Raw genomic sequence first — 14,121 nt, 5'->3', positions numbered from 1 at the left:
CTAAATGGATGAATTAAAGAATGGATAAGTGATAAAAATATTTATTAAACACATATCATATGGTGGAAACTGTGTTAGGTACTAGATATACAAATGTAAAAAGGAAAGATAGAGAATTTATCAAGTACCTACCATGTGCTAAGTGGTGAAGATACAAATAAAGGCAAAACAGAATAGTCTCTTCCTTCAAGGAGCTTACATTCTGATGGGAGAAGACATTCATAAAAGGGATCTGTTAAGTAGGGGCTGAGTTCAGGCTGAAGATACAAATAAAGGTAAAACAGGATAGTCTCTTCCCTCAAGGAGCTTATATTCTAAAGGGAGAAGACATTCATAAAAGGGTTCTGGAAAGTAGGGGGATGAGTTCTGGCTGAAGATACAAATAAAGGGAAAACAGGATAGTCTCTTCCCTTGAGGAGCTTGCCTTCTGAAGGAAGAAGACATTCATAAAAGGGATCTGGAAAGTAGAGGGGTGAGTTCATGCTGCCAGAGAAGATGTGGAAAATCTGGGGAGTAAGGTGTAGAGTTGAGATTCATGCCTTGAGTATCTCACGAAATGATGGTCTAGACCAGGGGTTCTCAAACTATGGCCCATGTGCCAGATGTGGCCTGCTGAGGACATTTATGTGGCCCTCCAGGTTACGGCAAATGGACTGAGGAGTGGAGACAGAGTGTGGGTTTTTGTTTTTACTATAGTCTAGCCCTCCAACAGTCTGAGGGATGGAGAACTGGCCCCCTATTTAAAAAGTTTGAGGACCACTGGTGGGGGAGGGTGTTAGCGAGCAGAGGAACATGCGAGACCAAGCAGGGGAGTGTGCAAAAGCGAGTGAATGAGTGGACAAAAGCGAGCGAGAGAGCTAGAGAGAGAGAGAAAGCGAGACAGAGGAAGAGAGAGAGAAAGAGAGAGAGAGAACACAAGAGAGAGCAAGAGAGAGCGAAAGTGATTAAGTGAGCGTGCCAGAGCAAGCGAGAGAACCCACAAAAGTGAGTGGGGGAGCATGCGAAAGTGAGTGGGGGAGTATGCGAAAGCGAGCAACTGAGTGGACAAAAGCAAGCGAGAGAGCTAGAGAGAGAGAAAGTGTGACAGGAAGAGTGAGCAAGAGAGCAAGAGTGAGTCAAAAAGAGTGAGAAAGCAAGACAGAGAGAGAGCAAGAGAGTGACAGAGACAGAACAAGAGTGAGAGAGAGAGAGACAGAGCAAAAGTGAAAGAGAGCAAGAGAGAGCGAGCAAAGGTGCCAGAGTGATCAAGGGAGTGCATGAGAGCGAGCAGGGGAGCACATGAGGGTGAGCAGGGGAGTGAGAAAGTGAGCAAGCAAGTGTGCCAGAGCAAGTGAGGGAGAGTGCAAGAGTGAGCAGGGGATCACGTGAAAGCAAGCGTGTGAGCAGACAAAAGCAAGCAAGAGAGTTAGAGAGAGAGAAAGTGAAACAGAGGAAGAGTGAGCAAGAAAAGAGTGAGAATGAGAGCAAGAGTGAGAGAGAACAAGAGAGAGCGAAAGTGAGCAAGCAAGGGTGCCAGAGCGAGCAAGGGAAAGTGCGAGAGTGAGCAGGGGAGCATGTGAAGGTGGGTGAGTGAGCAGACAAAAGCGAGTGAAAGAGCTAGAGAGAGAGAAAGCGAGACAGAGGAAGAGCAAGGGAGAGAGAGCGAGACAGAGAGAGAGCAAGAGAGTAAGAGACAGAACAAGAGCAAGAGAGACAGAGAGCAAGAGCGAGAAAGTGAAAGTGAGCAAGGAAGGTGCTAGAGCAAGCCAGGGAACACACGAAAGTGAGTGGGGGAGCATGCAAATACGTGTGGGGGAGCATCCCAACATGTACCAACATGTCACATGCTCCAACATATTCTAAAACGTCACACACTCTAACATGCCACACACTGTAACATGCCCTAACATGTCATGTGCTCTAACATGCTCTAACATATAACACACTGTAACACACTCTAACAAGACATACACTCCAACACACTCTAACATGCTCTAACACATTACAAGCTCCAACACTCTCTAACATATCACATGCTCCAACACACTCTAACACATCACACGTTCCATCATGCTCTAACACGTCATGTTCTAGCTTGATCCAACATGCTCTAACACACTCTAACACGTCACACACTATAACATGCCCTAACAAGTCACATGGTCCAACACACTCTAACACTCTCTAACATGTTACAAGCTCCAACATGCTGTAACATGTCACATGCTCCAACATGCTCTAACACTCTTCAACACACTCTAGCACATCACACACTGTAACATGATATGCTCTAACACATCACACATTCTAACATACTCTAACACATCACACACTCTAACACATCACACACTCTAACACGTCACACACTCTAACATGTCACAAAGCTCCAGACCAATCAGGAGAGAGGGTCACAGTGCAGAGATGTCACAGGGATACAAGACTGCTAGCAAGGAGGTGGAAACAATCCTGAGAGTGAGGGAAGAGAGCTAACACCTTTAAGAAATTTACATGCTAACAGGAGGAGACATTACTAATAAGGGAATGGTAACAAGGGATGAGAGTTTGGGTTGGAAAAGTCACTGAAAAGCTGAGTGAAATTCAAGGGAAATTGATTGACATATCCGTTCCAGAAGCAGTGGAAGGATTCATTGATTATTGTTCCCAGAGGAAGAGATTGAAAGAAGGTGGGCACATAGTCAACAGGATAGACAGCGTGATGTCTGGGGTGGATGGATGAGATGTGCGCCATGGGAATTTGCCAGCTAAATGTAGTGAGTAGGTCAGATGAATTTGCCCTTACTCATTTGCCAATCAGAACAAGTTAGCTTTAGGGCAGGATTTCTCAAACTGAGAGGATTAATTTCTCTAGGGAGGCAAATCCCTAGACCCCATATTACTATAGCTCTTATTAAAGAGAAAATTGAATGGGATAGTAGGAAGAATACATCCTTAGGAGCTTACCTTTTCCTTTAGGAAATTCTTTCTTTACTTCAGGAGAACAAAAAATAGTTCTGCAGCCATGAGATGAGAATGTGATTTCCTCCATCTCTCCTTTAGCTTCCTTTTCTAAAAGGGGAATCCTGTCAAAGCAGAAAATGAAGGCCTTAGTCATCAGTGACAACCCTTGTTAGGTGTGTTCCTGGTGACAGGCTCCTCTGAAGCTTTGGTGTTGTTAAAGTGCAAACACCCAGTCCTGTCCTAAATATATGTCAGTAGGTGCCAGAGAGGCTGCAGATGAGAAAGTGTCATCAGCTCCCCGGTAATTGGAACAAGGCAAGAGGACACTGTGTGCAGAGATCTGACAAAGGATTAACCTGTCTCCCTCACTGTACAGCAGTAATGGGCTCATTCATTACTCACAGCAGTTCTTGACACCCGGTTGTAGTGAGAATACAGCCTCTTGTCACACACTAAGGGGGCTAGCCCAAATTATTCAAAAGGAAGACATAGCAGAAGGCTTGCGGTGGAGTGGAAAGGGCTCTGGGTTAGGAGCCAGAGGACCTGAATTTGAATCCCAGCCCTGTCACTCATTACTTGTGTGAACTTAGGCCAATCAGTCCTGGTCTCTGGGTCTCTATTCTTCTATTTTTAAATTGAAGTGTTAGACTTAGTAGCCTGTAAGGTTTTTTCTCTGTAGCAAGGCAGTACACTATTGGCCTGGAGTCAGGAAAACCTGAGTTCGAATCCAGCCACAGACACTTATTAATTGTGTGACTCTGGGCAAGTTAACCTTATTTGCCCCAGTCTCCTAATTTGTATAATGAACTAGAGAAAAAAATGGTAAGCCATTTTTGTGTCTTTGTCATGAAAAACTTAAGTGAGACATGACTAAAAAATGACCGACTGGAGGATCTCTTTAAATTCTTAATCCCATGATTTCTCTGAGTAAAATTTAGGGAGTATTTTTCTAGCAACAAATGCATCCAACTTTCTAGCTTGGTTATGAAAATAGAGAATTTTGCTAACATGAGAAAAGATCTCAGTTGCTATCTAATCCAACCCAGAATGGATCAAGAATTTCTATCACAACATCCATCCATCCATCAATTAATCAGTCAACAAGTATTTGTTAAATTTTTATTGTGTGAAAGGTATTGTGTTAAAAACGGAAAATATAAAACCTTATTTTTCAGAACTTTATGTTCTATTATAATGCACCTAAGAAGTGGCAATCCAGATTCTGATTGGAGACATCCAATGAGGGAAAACCCTTTGCCTCCTGAGGCCTATAATCTAGCCTGGACTACTTGGTTGGGAAGCATTTGGAAGGAATTGGATTTTTTTAAAAAAGATTTTCAATAGTATTTTATTTTCCAAATATATGTATTTGTAAAGACAGTTTTCAACATTCATTTTAAAGAATGTATTCCACATTTTCCTCCCTCCCTCTATTATCCAAGGCAGCTAGCCATCTGATATAAATAAAATATGTGTAATTCTTTTAAACATATTTTCATATTTGTCAGGTTGTTCAAGAAAAATTAGGCCAAAAGGGAAAAGCCATGAGAAAGAAAAAACAAACATACAAACAAACAAAAAGGTGAAAATACTATGCTTCAGTATATATTTGGTCACCATACCTCTCTCTCTGGATGTGGATAGCATTTCCCATCCTGAGACGATTGGAAATGAAATGGACTTTGATTTGGAAGAGACCCAAAAAGCTCTCTGGTTTAACTCCTTCATATTTTCAATGAGGCTACCAGAGTTACACAGATAGTATCACAGGTTGAATACCTGTTCTTTTACTTTGTAGTTAATACTCTTCCATTATATCATGTGAAATTATATGGTATGTTTCAAATAGGCAACATGACATTGTAAATCCTTTCCTTGCATGAGGGAATGGCTCCATGGAGGTTATACTGCTCCATGGGGGAAGCAATTAATATTCTTGATTATATCCGAGCCCAGCAGTGAGGAATGCATGTGTAGATGACCTGAATGAGATCCTTTTCTCCCTCTCTACTCCTAGTGTCATGTCAGAAATAGCGAATATAGATTGGAAATAGAGTATCTAATAAATCAAGACTTTCTGATCAACCAGATGGGGAAATTCACAAATGTAGGTAAAGTCACTTGAATCTCATGAACTGGAAAATGTTTTTGAAAATTGTTCTGAAAAATGAATGGATGCCCATCAATTGGAGAATGGTTGGGTAAATTATGGTATATGAAGGTTATGGAATATTATTGCTCTGTAAGAAATGACCAGCAGGATGATTTCAGAAAGGCCTGGAAAGACTTACATGAATGATGCTGAGTGAAATGAGCAGGACCAGGAGATCGTTGTATACTTCAGCAGCAATACTGTATGAGGATGTATTCTGATGGAAGTGGATATCTTCAACATAGAGAAGAGCTAATCCAATTCCAATTGATCAATGATAGACAGAATCAGCTACACCCAGAGAAGGAACACTGGGAAATGAGTGTAAACTGTGAGCATTTTTTTTGTTTTTTCTCCCCAGGTTATTTTTCCTTCCGAATCCAATTCTTCCTTTGCAACAAAAACAATAACAAAATTTGGTTCTGCACATATATATTGTACCTAAGATATACTATAACATATTTAATATGTACGGGAATACCTGCCATCTAGAGGAGGGGGTGGAGGGAAGGAGGAGAAAAATTCAGAACAGAAGGGAGTACAAGGGATAATGTTGTAAAAAATTATCTATGCATATGTACTGTCAAAAGATATTATAGTTTTAAAATTAGTTTTAAAAAATTTAAAAAAAAGAAAGTTGTTTGTAAGTCCATTTTAAGTAAATTCCTGTTTGTCACTACTAGCTCTTGACATTTAAGATACTTTTCTTTCTTTCTATCTTTCTTTTCTTTTCTTTTCTTTTTTTTTTTTTTTTTGATATTTATTTATTTATTTACAAAAAATTTATTCTTAAGGTACTTTTCCACCTGGTTCCCAAACCACGAGTTTTGGGCTGGATAGAGACACTATATTCTGTATTTACCAGGGTGAGTAGGAATAATCAACCTCTTCAGACTCCTGATTTTCCCTGAGGCTCAGTAAAAGTGTTGTGTTTTCAAAACAGAAATGGAAGCAAGATACACACTTCAGTGGCCTTAGTTTAATTTAGCAGCTCATCAGGAATATAAGCTCTATAGTGAATGCCCTTGAACCATGGCGATTCCTGATTTCAATTTATACTCCCTGGAGCGAACTTCTCAGTCGTGGGTCACCCATCTATAGAGCAAAGCATGAAGCATCTATAGGAATGATGGCTCAATATTATCTATATCTTTCCACTTAAATTAATTTTATGCTTCAGAGTCTCTGATCATTCCATGTGGTTGATAAGGTCAAAAAAAAAGATTGTCTCAACATAATTCTTTTTACCCTATTTTTTGTTGAGTTTGCTTATCTCCCCCACCCCAGTCCCACTAATAAGTTAAATGTTTAGAGTAGTGTCGGATACAATTACTTTAAGAATTTGCTAGTAGTAGGTCAGTAACTTTGTATGTATGTGTGGAGATTTATGTGAACTATAATTTCTGAGCCCCAATCCGTGTGTTTCCCATTAGCAGATTAACTTTTAATAAAAAGATTTACTTAAAAGAAAGCAAAAATAGTTATGTAACATTTCAAACACAAATGTAGGGATGCACACTCTCCCACAAATGTTTAAGGGCCCTAGGAAAAGTGGGCCCAAACATAAAATCCAATGCTCATGAGAAGCACATGTAGAGAATACATGCAGCCAGGATAATGTAACTTTAACTCTAAATCACATCTCTTTTAATGGATTGTAATCACAGATGTTAGCCAAGGCAACTGTGCTAAACACCTGGCTACACCACAAAGCAGTGCTGCTCTGTGGTTATCTTGAATTGTTCAACTGCAAGGATGCTCCACAGACAGGTTAGTTGACTCTACTGATAACCTGGCTGCTGCACTGGATCATCCAGGTCCTAAAGACCTCTTCTATGTGACAATCTTTCAAAACCCTGAAAACACTTATCTATATCCCCAGAAAATTCATCTTCTCCCAACTAACCAAAAGCAGTTCTGCTATTGATTCTGATACACTATGAATCCAAGGCCATTTTATGTTATCTTCTCCTAGATCCTGAAAACATAGTGAACAAAACTGAACACATTTCCTGACAGGAAATGAGTATCATGTTTAAATCACTTTCTTTTCCCCCCTGGGCAATATGTTTTTCTTAGTTCAACTTTAGAATTCTTTTTTATTTGCATTACATTGTACCTAGTTATGGCATTTCCTTCCAAACTATACAAAGTACATCCATCCTTTGACAAGAACTCTTTTAAATCTTTTGCTTGAATGCATCCATGAATTTATCTGCATGAGTTCTCTGAAGAACTAAACCTTATTTGGAACTATTCCCAAAGAGTTACAAACTGTACATACCCTTTGATCCAGCATTTACCATTAGTAAGTCTGTTTAAGACTTGGAAATTCTGGGGATTCCCATCAACTGGGGCATGGCTAAATAAGTTGTGGTATGTGATTGTAATGGAATACTATTGTGCTACAAGAAATGACAAGCAAGATGATTTCAGAAAAACCTAGAAAGACTTACATGAACTGAGACAGAATGAAGTGAGGAGATCAAGGAAAACATTATACAAATAAATAGAACTTTTTATATGATAATGAACTAAAAATGATTCAGTGATAATCAACTCTAAATGAATACATGATTCTCAGCAATCTAATGATCCAACACAATTCCAAAAAACTTATGATGAAAAATATTATCTATCTCAAGAGAAGAAACTGATAAGAGTATGGATACTCATCAGAACATGCTTTAAAAACTTTTTCTTGTTTTTTATTTTTTGATCTATGTTCTCTTTTGTGACATGGCTAATATGGAAATAAGTTTTGCATGAATGCAGATGTATTATATATATATATACATACATACATATATATATGTATGTATATATATATATATATATTCAAAATGTTTAGCTTTTCTTTTTTTCCCATAGTTTTTTATTTACCAGATATATGCATGGGTAGTTTTCCAACATTGACAATTGCCAAACCTTTTGTTCTAATTTTTCCCCTCCTCCCCCTCCCCCACAGATGGCAGGTTGACCAATACTCGTTAAATATGTTAAAGTTTAAATTAAATATAATATATGTATACATGTACAAACAGTTGTTTTGCTGTACAAAAAGAATCAGACTTTGAAATAGGGTACAATTAGCCTGTGAAAGAAATCAGAAATGCAAGCGGACAAAAATAGAGGGATTGGGAATTCTATGTAGTGGTTCATAGTCATCTCCCAGAGTTCTTTCACTGGGTGTAGCTGGTTCAGTTCATTACTGCTCTATTGGAACTGATATGGTTCATTGAATTGTTGAAGAGAGCCACATCCATCAGAACTGATCATTATATAGTATTGTTGTTGAAGTATATAATGATCTCCTGGTCCTGCTCATTTCACTCAGCATCAGTTCATATAAGTCTCTCCAGGCCTTTCTGAAATCATCCTATTGGTCATTTCTTACAGAACAATAATATTCCATAATATTCATATACCATAATTTATTCAGCCATTGTCCAATTGATGGGCATGCACTTAGTTTCCAGTTTCTGGCCACTACAAAGAGGGCTGAAGTGTTTACCTTTTCAAAGAGGGGGTAAGGAAGAGAAAAAAGGAGGGAATTTGGAACTCAGAACTTATTTTTTAAAATGAATCATATAGCAAATTTGAAAATCTGAAAATAAAGGAGGAGATTAATAAAACCGAATATAAGAAGTCTATTGAACAAATAAACAAAACTGAGAATTAGTTTTATGAAAAAAACCCAACAAAATAGATAAACCTTTAGTTAATTTGATTATAAAAAGAAAAGAAGAAAATCAAATTACTGGTATCAGAAATGAAAAGAGTGAATTTTCCACCAATGTAGAGAACATAAATGTAATAATTAGGAGCTCTTTTTTCCAACTGTATGTCAATAAATATGATATGAATATTATGGAATATTATTGTTCTATAACAAACGATCAGCAGGATTACTTCAGAAAGGCTTGGAGAGACTTGCATGAACTTCTGCTGAGTAAAATGAGTAGAACCAAGAGAACATTATACACAACAACAAGAAGTCAAGAATGACTTGCTTGACCCAATTTAGCAGTGAAAGGACATAGCTGCTGAAACACTAGGCCCTGAAAACAGGAGACCTAATCATCCATTGGCTACATGAAATCCAGAAATAAGCTGGTGATGACTCCCCAAAGAGAGAAAAGGGGACTCCTCAATGGAAGAAATACACAAATGAAATCCTGTGGTGTATTGCAACAATTATTTTAAGTTTGAATTCCCTCTCCAATGGATAGACTAATTTAGTAGAACATAGAGTGCCATAATTTGGTAGGGGAAAGAGTTTTTCTACTTCTGCCTTTGCTATACTTTCTCAGCAAATATGCCTTTGAAAAAGTTAATTTATGTTACTTGATTGTGGTATTGGGGAGCTATGAACTGGTAGATTGACATTTGTAAAACACATTTGTGAGCAATTGTATTATACTTTCTAAACCTTCATGATTATCCTTAGAACTCTGAGGGTAGATAGCTAAGTAAGTTCTAGGGACCTGAAGTGTTCCCTTTCAATGAGAGTTGGGATTGTGAGCCCTGAGGCTGCAAGCTACATCATAATGGGTAGAATAAATACAAAGTATAAAAAATATAAGATAACCTAAGTAAAATCTAGTTGAGAGGATCAAGAGAAGTCTAGTTGAGAGGATCAAGAGAGGTTTTATGTATGAGTGGAACTGAAGCCATATCCTGAAGGAAAGAAAGATGGAATGAGTTCAGGCTTGGACAGGGGCTGGAATGAAGTAATAGCTGTGGGATTTGTAGTGTCACACATGGGAGAAACAATATTTTGTTATTTGTTGAAATTTGACCTGAATGATAGAGAAATTTTTTTAAAAAATGGTCTTTATCCAATTTTCAGATGATGAAATTAAAACTATTTCCACTCATATGAAAGAGTGTTCCAAATCACTATTGATCAGGGAAATGCAAATTAAGACAACTCTGAGATATCATTACACACCTGTCAGATTGGCTAAGATGACAGGAACAAATAACGATGAATGTTGAAGGGGCTGTAGGAAAATTGGGACACTGATGCATTGTTGGTGGAGTTGTGAAAGAATCCAGCCATTCTGGAGAGCAATCTGGAATTATGCCCAAAAAGTTATCAAAATGTGCATACCCTTTGACCCAGCCATACTACTACTGGGCTTATATCCCAAGGAAATACTAAAGAAGGGAAAGAGACCTGTATGTGCCAAAATGTTTGTGGCAGCCCTTTTCATAGTGGCTAGAAGCTGGAAGATGAATGGATGTCCATCAATTGGAGAATGGTTGGGTAAATTATGGTATATGAATGTTATGGAATATTATTGTTCTGTAAGAAATGACCAACAGGAGGAATACAGAGAGGCCTGGAGAGACTTACATCAACTGATCCTGAGTGAAATGAGCAGAACCAGAAGATCATTATACACTTCAACAATGATACTGTACGAGGATGTATGCTGATGGAAGTGGATTTCTTCAACATAGAGAAGAGCTAATCCAATTCCAATTGATTAATGATGGACAGAACCAGCTACATCCAGAAAAGGAACACTGGGAAATGAATGTAAACTGTTATTTTTACCTTCTGAATCCAATTCTTCCTGTGCAACAAAAAATTTCGTTCTACACACATATATTGTATCTAGAATATATTGTAATATATTTAACATGTATAAGACTGCCTGCCATCTGGGGTCGGGGGTTGGGGGAGGAAGGGAAAAATCTGAACAGAAGTAAGTGCAAGGGATAATGTTATAAAAAATTACCCATGCATATGTACTGTCAAAAAAAAGTTATAACTATAAAATAAAATAAAAATTAAATAAAAAAAAGAAAAATGGTCTTTATCAAAGATTCTGGGATTGGATCTTTATTCTAAACTTCTATTCAGCCTATGGTGTCCTTCCACGAATGGTTTATGTTAGCTAAAATCCTGGTAATAAAAGCTCAGCTTATTTAACTTCAGATTTCACATCAAACTTTGCTTTCTGATTGAATTTTATACCATATCATACCATGCTATAGAGTTTCATGCAATATTTCATCCCTTTACTGAAACATAAACTTCGTGATGGTAGGTACTATCAGAGCTAATCTTTTTATTGCTCACAGTATGAAATGGTGTTTCTCACACAGCAGAAGTCAGCACTTATCGCTGATGAACCTTTTGAAATTAGAGTTGAATATTACTCAGCACAAAGTATCTAGTACAGAAGATAGAGTTTCAAACCTGGAGACAGGAAAATATTATTCTGAATTCAACTCTTCTTAGCTGTGTGATTTTGGGCAAGTCACTTAACCCTGTTTGTCTCATTTCCTTGTCTGTCAAATAAGCTGGAAAAGGAAATGGCAAATTACTCTAATTTCTTTGCCAAGAAAACCTCAAGTGGGATTATGGAGTCAGATATGGTTGAAAAAGAACTGACCAAATAATAATATGCAAATGAAATCCTTTCAGTCTCTGTTCATCACTGGCATCATTGATCAATTCAGAAGGCCCATTCCAGCCTCATTGCATCTCTGTAGGAGGCTTATTTGTTATGACCACATGCAGAGCTGTTTCTCAAGGCCCAATAAGGTAAGCATTTGTAGCTTTTCCCAGAAAATCACAGCATTAGGACCTCCTTAGTAGCCCAGCTATCCTGATTTAGTGGCTCACATACTCCACTCAATTAGTTTCCTCCTATGGTAAGACTGGTCCATTTCCCCCTGCTTAAAATTTAATCAGACATTTTACTGCTCATCAACACTTTAACGGGACCATTTCAAGCTTGGGAATGGCCACACATCTCAGCTTAATTACTGCTAACCGACAGATGTCACTTTCACCCGTCCTCTCCTCCCAGTCTCCTCCAGCTGCATAGATCCTGGAAGGAACATATTCTTTAAATAAACCACAGAGTGGAAATGTAATCAGAGATTAATGGAGAGGCACCAGTCCCTCATTTCTGCCTGATTGGAATTTGGTCATCTCGGAGAAGCTAAATGCTCTATACACATGGTGGCTGGGAGAGGTGATAAAACCCACTCTCAATTTGTGGCTGTGATCAGCAACTTAGGGAATGTTAGGACCGAATGGGACCTTTGAGGTCATCGACTCTCTCTTTCACTGACCGGAGGGTAGAGGAATCGGGTATGTATCAGGGAAGAGGGAAATGCCAGATGAATGAGCTTCCCCCATCTGCCACTTCTGTCATATCTTCCGTGGGACACTTTCTGCACAGGCTAGCCCTTATTCAACTGTGAAATTGGAACCACAGAGAAGGATGTAGCATTTCCATCATATTTCAACCATGGACAGCATCTATGCTGATGGGGCAAATGGCAAAAGGAAGATGGCTTTTCTGAGTTGGGGGAACAGACAAGACAAGTGATGGGTGCTACTGGCACGTCATGGTAGTTACAATTGATTTGGACTGATTCCATTTTAGTTTTCCATTAGACTTTGCTTTAATGTACCCTTTCCTTCCCTCTAGCTCTCAACTCTTCTATCCTATTTAATCCTGACCCTGAAAACCTGGCACGTAGCCCTTCAGTGAATCCAGCACCGATGTCAGAGCCTGGAAATTGAGCTGCCAATGCTTTGTCTTTCCTCTAAAAGGGTAGTGCAACAAACCAGAGTTGGAGTCAATGCTTTGGGGTTGGGAGAATCTGTAATTATATATCTGAATTCTTTAGGGGCTGGATGGAAACTCAAATCCATCTGTGTCATTCCTGAATAGGCATCAATGGTAGCATCAATCTATTTATCTGCAGCAGATAAAGGAGTTGTAGAAAGAGAATGAACAGAAAAGATGGATGGAAAATCCATTGAAGTGCTAGTTCTTGTTAAATTAGACCTGGAAAGATTGGAATTGTTTTGCCAAAATGTTCTGAAGCATTAGTGATATGACTGATTGCCCCTGATATTATGCAAAGTGTTGTACTTTGAGAGATAAAGTGCCGAGGTTCCTGTTTTTGGGGTGTGTGTGTATATAATCTATTGGCATTCCGTGATTCCTTTGGTTTGGTTGTCAGTTTCCCCTTTTGTAAAGTGACATAATGAATGAAATGATCTCAAATCTTAAAAGAAATAATATAGATATTAAAAGGCAACTACTAACCATTATGTTTCTAATGTTATATTTTATGGTATAAAATAATGAAAAGTGAACTCTTAAGAAATATAAAAACAAAATTATTTAGCATCATGGAATATTATTATTCCTAAATTTAGGTAGAGATAGATGAGACCCTAGACTCTAAGGTCCAGAGAGGGCATGACTTGTAAAGGATTATGGAATATTATTGTTCATAAATTTAGATAGAGATAGATGAGACCTTAGGTTTTCAGGTCTAGAGAAGGTGCAGCTTATAAAGGATTATATAACTGCTAAGTTTGAGGCAAAAGTTGAAATCAGATCTTTAAGATTTTAAAACTAGGGGAGTTAGGTGGCACAGTGGATAGAGCACCAGCCCTGAAGTCAGGAGAACATGAGTTCAAATCTGGTCTTGGACTCTTAACACTTCCTAGTGGTGTGACCTTGAGTAAGTCACTTAACACCAATCGCCTCAGCAAAAAATAAATAAATAAATAAAATTTAAATCTAGTGACTCTACTATGATATTCTGCCTTTTAGAATTATGAAACAGCAATGCAAGTTTGCACAAGTGAGACACCAAATGTACATATTAGAAATAAGAAGCTTATTGGTAGTGTTACATCCTCAGAAAATGGGGAGATAAAGCTCTAATACTGAGGGGTTTTGCTAGGATACCATCTGTGGATGTGAAGTCAGAGCTAGAAAAAAAAAAAAGACAGAAGTTTGTATCCTTTGATAAAACTTCCCAAAGTAAAGGAGGAATGTTTATTAAAAGTGTATACAATTTATACAGTTAAAGATTTATACAGTGTAATCAGTCAAATCCTGGAAACAATGTTTACTATGGGTTTGCTTTGTGTCAGTCACGGGTTACAAAGATACAAAGAAGATCAAACACATCACCCACCCTCATAGAGTATCCATTCTAATGAGGTAGAGGATGAAATGGAAAAGTAGGAGTGGTTG

This window comes from Sminthopsis crassicaudata, chromosome 6 (genome assembly GCF_048593235.1).
Source record: "Sminthopsis crassicaudata isolate SCR6 chromosome 6, ASM4859323v1, whole genome shotgun sequence".
Taxonomy (NCBI): Eukaryota; Metazoa; Chordata; class Mammalia; order Dasyuromorphia; family Dasyuridae; genus Sminthopsis; species Sminthopsis crassicaudata.
The sequence above is the reverse complement of the archived record's forward strand: the minus strand, read 5'-3'. Positions refer to the sequence as shown.